This window comes from Grammomys surdaster, unplaced genomic scaffold (genome assembly GCF_004785775.1).
Source record: "Grammomys surdaster isolate TR1022 unplaced genomic scaffold, NIH_TR_1.0 125861, whole genome shotgun sequence".
NCBI classification, from domain to species: Eukaryota; Metazoa; Chordata; class Mammalia; order Rodentia; family Muridae; genus Grammomys; species Grammomys surdaster.
In genome coordinates, this window is record NW_021620687.1 from 1091416 (window position 1) to 1098164 (window position 6749).

The 6749-nt window shown below is 40.9% G+C and overlaps 1 pseudogene; it reads left to right on the forward strand.

Moving 5' to 3' along the window:
• The first annotated feature begins 527 nt into the window (after window positions 1–527).
• Window positions 528–800, forward strand: LOC114640980 (annotated as a pseudogene).
• Window positions 801–6749: the final 5949 nt, after the last annotated feature.

Below are 6749 nucleotides of genomic sequence, written 5' to 3' on the forward strand. Positions count from 1 at the left end.
TGCCCCCTGCTCCCTGACCCCCTGACCCCTGACCCCTGCCTCTGTCACTTGTGAAGGCAATGAAAACCAGACAGCAAGCCTGACAGTATGGAAACTACACTGGGGTTGGGGTGAAGCCAGTGGTAGAGTATTTGCCTAGCATAGGTAGAACACTAAGCTTTGTCCCCTGAGAAAGAAGGGAAGGAGGGAGGGGAGAAGGGAGGGAGGGAGGGAGAGAGGGAAGGAGGAAGCAGACAGGCAGAAGACTGAGCCTGGATCCTATTGTACCTAAAGTAAGCAAAACAGTCTTTACCTTTGGTTTCCCAGTTACATGAATCTATGAATACTTTACTTTTTTACTTAACCACACAATAAAAAAGTTTTAAAGACATGTTCTGCATGAATACATAGTATATTTTAAAGTAGTATATTAAGCTATATTATAGAAAATAAAAGGAGCAGTGTGAAGAAGCAGTGAGGACGACCCCCGGACTGACCAAACCCGCGCGCTGCTGTACATGTCGGTGCCGACATACCCTGCCGCCGCCATGCCCAAAAGATAGGCTGAAGGGGATGCTAAAGGAGACAAAGCCAAGGTGAAGGACGAGCCACAGAGAAGATCTGCAAGATTGTCTGCTAAACCTGCTCCTCCAAAGCCAGAGCCCAAGCCTAAAAAGGCCCCTGTAAAGAAGGGAGAGAAAGTACCCAAGGGGAAGAAGGGGAAAGCTGACGCGGGCAAGGATGCAAATAATCCTGCAGAAAATGGAGAAGCCAAAACAGACCAGGCACAGAAAGCGGAAGGTGCCGGAGACGCCAAGTGACATGTGTGCATTTTTGATAACTATGTACTTCTGGTGACTGTACAGTTTGAAATACTATTTTTATCAAGTTTTATAAAAATGCAGAATTTTGTTTTACTTTTTTTTTTTAAGCTATATTGTTAGCACACAGAACACTTCATTGTTGGGGGGGGGGGAAGGATCATGTGTCACTAACAAAACATCCCCCAAGCTGGACTGAGGACAAAAACTTCTTTCCTTGATAATTTTGAAAGGCTTCTGTTGGCTTCCAGGAGAGACGTCCTGGTCTTGACATAGGAGGCCACCAAGGCACAACAAATTGCCATGTGGTCTGGGGAAACTCTAAATTCATTTTTATATGCTCTTCCCCCTGTACCATCAACAGACTTAATTACCTTAAGACCAGAGACCTGTTGGAACCTGGCCCCCAAAATTGGTTTTCCAGTCTATTGGGCGATATGGACTTTACAGTGACATCACTGAGTGTTCTCAGAAGAGCACTGGTTCCTTTTATAAAAGATTGTGGATCTTCAGATTGATAATTCTGCCATGTCATTTCCTGAAAGTCAGGGTCGGCTTGTGAAAAGCTGTTAAACAACATCCTTAATGTGAACTGTCAACCCTCACTCTAAGCTGCTCCCCATTTTCAAAGCGTTGAATGAAGGTTTCATTGGGTTTTATAGTGGCTTTCTGATTTCGGTAGTCTATATAAGAAGAGAATTTGGAAGTTCTTGTATATCGTTGATTGTCTGCCCATGTCCTGCCTGAAATACCATGATTGTTTATGAAAAGTATCTTTAATAAAGCTGGTTACAGTTAGGCTTGGAAAAAAAAGAAAAAAAATACTTAACTTCTGAAAATTTTTCATTTATAAAGATTGTTACTACTGTCTTGATTACCTGGCTATATAATATTGTAAAATATCTTTTTATTTTATGAAGTATATAAGCATATATATCACCGATCACTTGTGGGAATATAAAATAAATAATCTCAATGAAAGAAAAGTGAAATTGATCAATGTACAACTACAAGATGCTTTCATCTTGGTCCTACCAATACCAGTTCTAAGAATACAAAGACACAGTAACAAAGCTATGAACAGATCTATGCATAATTCTGATTAGAGCATGTTTACAATAGGAAGTGTTGGGAAATAATCTAAGTGCCCATTGATAGAAAAGTGATGGAAAAAAGCAAAGTACATCCACACAGTCAGATACAATGTAGCTATGAAACGAAAGAAGACATGCCAAATTATACAGAACTTATGGATACATTGCTGAAATTTAAAACAAATGAATGTGCAAGGCAAAGAACTGTATAGAAAGGGTTGTCTTTCGTGTAATAGAAGAGTATACATGTGTATATTTATTCTGCATGAATAAATAGTGGAAATGTCAGGCCAAAACTGATACAAACAAGAGAAAAGCAAGACAAATATACAGGAGATACTTAAAATAGGAACAGAGCAACAGGATAGAATTATTAAGTGTTGGTAAATATGAGAAGCTAACAGAACACATACCACTGCTGATGGTAGTAGCCACTTCTGGAAACAACACTGTCTATGAAAGTCTGCAGACACAGCAATTCTATTCTTCACAACATAGCCACTAGACACATGTGTCAAAAGACACACAAAAGCATAATACGAATAGACCTAACAACAGAATCCCATGAGCAGTGCAACTGACAGAGAAGGCTTTGAAAAGCTCAGCTTTCCTTCCTAGTACAAACTCAGAAGGAACTAGGGACAGAAGAAACACACCTCAACGAAGTGAAGGTTGCATATGGCAAGTCCGTAAGCATTATATAAATCATGTAATGATTCTATAAAACCAGGGAAAACTGAACTCACTTCCTCTAAAATCAGGAGTAAGACTAGGGCACCCACTTTCTCCATTCTCATTCAATGAAGTGCTCAAATCTTAGTAAGACATAAAAATAAATCAAAGAGATACAAATGAGAAAGAAAGTCATCAAATTATTTCTCTTTGCACAAAACATCATCATATTCTTAGAAGAAATGTCAAGTGTAAAAAGCCAAACTCGCTAAGACAAATACTGCATGTTTATTCTTTATGTGGAATATGTATGTGTATGTACATGTGTGTGTGTGTGTACTCATGCACATATGTGTGAGTCCTTGTGCACATGGGTGTGTGCTCATGTACATGTGTGCATGATTATGCATTATGTGTGTTTTCTTGCACATGTGTATGTGTGTGTGTCCTCATGCACATATGTGTCTGTGATGAAAGTAAAAGAGTAACCATGAAAGATAAAGAGAAATTAAAGGAGGGGTGCATGGGGGGAAGGAAGGAGCAATGGAACACAGGTGGGATAAAAGCAGAAGGAAATATGACAATGGAACCAGCATGGGGTGACATGGAGGAGACAGAGCATAGTGGGGGTGGGGAATGCATTAGAACAAAGCATGATGACACATTTGTATGAAAATGCCATCCATCTGGGTACTAACTTAAAAATATTTTTTAAATAGACGCTAACTTAATATATTAAAAAAAAGAAAGAACTAGTTTGGATTGAAACTCTAGACACCGATATCTACCCCCAACAAACCGGTTACATTGTGGTCCAGTGTGTAGGCACTGTGATCCAATGCACTAACAGATGGAGAAGAAGTAATGTCCCACTACACACAGCCTGGAGGGAGCTTGTCAAAATATTGTTGAATAAGAAGTAGGACATGCTGTGCTGTCCCATTCCTGGTCCAACATCTGGCAAAGCCAGTCTGCAGGAGAGCGGCTGCCTCTGGGGTGGCAGAGACCGGAAGGGCACAAGGTCAGTCTCTGGTGGGATTCCATTTGTACACCATTTGTACACCTGGCGGAGGGCTCATGGGTATGTTTAGCCTATGAGAAATCACCATGCAGCATGCTTATGAGGTGAATGTTTCACTGAGCCTATATTGTGCTTTTTAAAAATGTTTAGAAAAACCTTCAAATCACTACATCTCAAGCAGGAGGGAGCAGAGGGAAGAGAACGGGCTGGAAAGCAAGGTTTCTCTGAATCTAGGTTCCTGTAGAGGTTCAAGTCCAGAATTGAGTGTTTGTTTTATGGGTGCAAAAACATAAACACGATAAAAAGAAAAAACATATATGCGTACATCAGATGGAAATAATCTTAGCTATTTTCCCAGGTGTTAAATTCTAAGAGAGATATGGATGTGTGTGTGTGTGTGTGTGTGTGTGTGTGTATGTGTGTGTATGTGCAATCATATGTATATGTAAATGCATATATATTTTTAGGGTATAACATAAAGTCTGAAAATGATCAAGGCCAGATCCCCTGAAATGCTACAATTATAGTTCTGGATTCAGTTTAACAGCTTAGAAAAAAAAAATCGGGAAAGTTAATGCTCTGGCCCCAGGGAAACGAAGGAAGGAAGGTAGAAAACTGCACAGCTGGACAAGCACTCATTATTATCCAAAGCAAGCAGCTGTAGCATGGTTAGGCATGTGCTAACCTAAAAGCCTTGCTGGAATCCAAAAACTGTCTGGGAAGCTGTTACATCCGTGTGGGTAGCTCTCTGAGCCAAGCAGTGACGAAAGGCTCACATGGAGTCCCGACCGGCTTGGCCTTAAGCTTAGTTAGTTACTTAGTATGTTTCTCATTGACCCACAGCACAGCAACACAACATGGGGCTGAAAAGGACAAGCAAATAATTCACAAAGGATTTTTATTATAAAGCACAGCTTCCTCTTCCAACTATTTAATGTCCCAGTGTTTCCCAAACGTCCCTAAACCGGTAGAAGGTGAAAGATAATGAGACTTCTAGAGTCTTTGTCTTTGGTTCTTGGAAAAAGCATACTGTCACAGGTTACACAGAAGTTTGGGTTTTTATATGTGGGAAATTTTAACCCTCGATGTATCCTACACCACCTCACCATGGGGTCGGAGCTTTGAGCAATCTTCTAACTAGAGGGTTCAAATGTAGCTCTGCAGATTAAATGTGGTGAGTTTGGCTGTGTTCCTTCATTTCACTGTGCCTTGCTTTCCTCATTGATAAGATGGAAAGAACGCTTCGAGTCTTTTTTAAAACTCACATCGTAAGGTGCAAGAAGCACTTGGCGTGAGGCTGTACAATGCTGTGCTCACCTGGGGTGTGCTGTGCTAAAGGCTATCGTGTCTCCTCCTCACATGTGACTGACTAGAGAAAAATCAAGTGAGTGAACTAAAGAACAGAACACCGCCTACTGAAATGCGTGCTGCATAACAAGGAGGCATTATTGGCAGCTTCATAAAACATTTTTAAAAGCTCACAATTTTTTATTCTATTCAATCTTTACCTAATTCTTATTATGAGGACACAAATGAAGAAATGATGCTTCTCGTGAGGCAATAAAGGAGGAGGAGAAAGATGTCACCCTACTGCTCCCCAAGGCCTAACTATAATCCAACCCTAACCCTAACTAACCTAGAGCAATATGAATCCAAAAATTATTTTCTCTTGTTCACAAAAAAAAAATCAAACCTGAAAACAAAACCATATTAGGGTATTCACTTGTGACTGTCAAGAAGGCGCTTATTAGTTCTTCACATGTTGGCTCACACACGTCCTAAGAACTAAGTGCAAGGACTTAGTCCCACTCAGAATGCACACAGGTCAGTCCTGGTCAGATGTGGAGGCAGGCTACAACATTGGCGGCCTAGAGAACAGTACCTGATACACAAATATCTTCTGGGTAAATGAGATATTTCATAGAGCAGAACAGTATCTCGTTCACTGTAAGTTTATGGATATCTCTGAGGTCAGAACGTAGCAGGCACTTAGAGGTTAGGCTAGAGAAACACATATTAAACTTTTCTTTAGAATCCAGGAAAGATGAATAGCTGCCAATTCAGCTCTAATAAGTCAATTCAGGTTGACTTGCACTGATGTTCACGATGTAAAGCGTGACGACTCAGGTGGAGAAGACCGTGTACAAGGCCTGGGCCAGTGCAAGCTGGGTGGGTCAGCAGAACGAACAGAGAAAGGCAAGGGAGGCAGTGAGCTTGGGAGCCCAGGCAGCTTTCACTTGTGGATTCCATGGCAGTAACGGTTTCCTTCTCCGGTATTAGATAATAAATATAGGAAGGGAGGGTCTGGTGTGTGCTCTGAACCCAACTGTAAGTTCATTTTTACTGTGAGATACAACCAAACAATTTAAAATCTTCTCCTTTAGAGACAATGGGACCCACAAGGAAATTATGTCCTTGTCAATGGTGAATATGGAAATGAACAGGTGTTATTTGTTAGGAAGAACCATGGAGCTGGAGAGGTGGTTCAGTGGTTAAGAACACTTGCTGCTCTTCCGGAGGACACAAGTTTGGTCCTCAGCATCCATGACAGGTGGCTCATAAATCACCTGTAACTCCAGCTTCAGGAGACCTGATATCTTCTGCAGGCACCCACACACATGTGGCACACGTGCACTCGAGTGTGTGCGCACACAAACACACACACACACACACAAGGACAGAGTGATGGGGACATAGTTTAGAGGCTAAGAGCACTGGCTGCTCTTTCAGAGTTTCTGGGTTCAGTTCCTAGCATGCACATGGCAGCTGACAACCATCTGTAAGAGGTGATCTGACATCCTCCTCTTTTCTCCCCAGGGACCAGGGATACATGTGGTACACAAACATGCATGCAGAAAAAAAACACCCATACACATATAATGATAATAGTTATTATTAATATTAATTTGAAAGTAAATATATTTTTTAAAAGAATCACAGTCCAGGTATTTCTCAGGCTGCCTCATTGTTTTGATAAAAATCACTACCATTTTGTAAGTAATGAAATTTGATTATGCGACTTACAAAGAGACAACCAATCCTCCATAGAACTTTCTCATAAAAGTGAATGTGCACAAGTCAGGTCACGTGTGAAGATAGCTTGAATTACATTGACTCAGAGTAACAGGAATTACCTGATAATATAAGTGGTAGTGACACTTG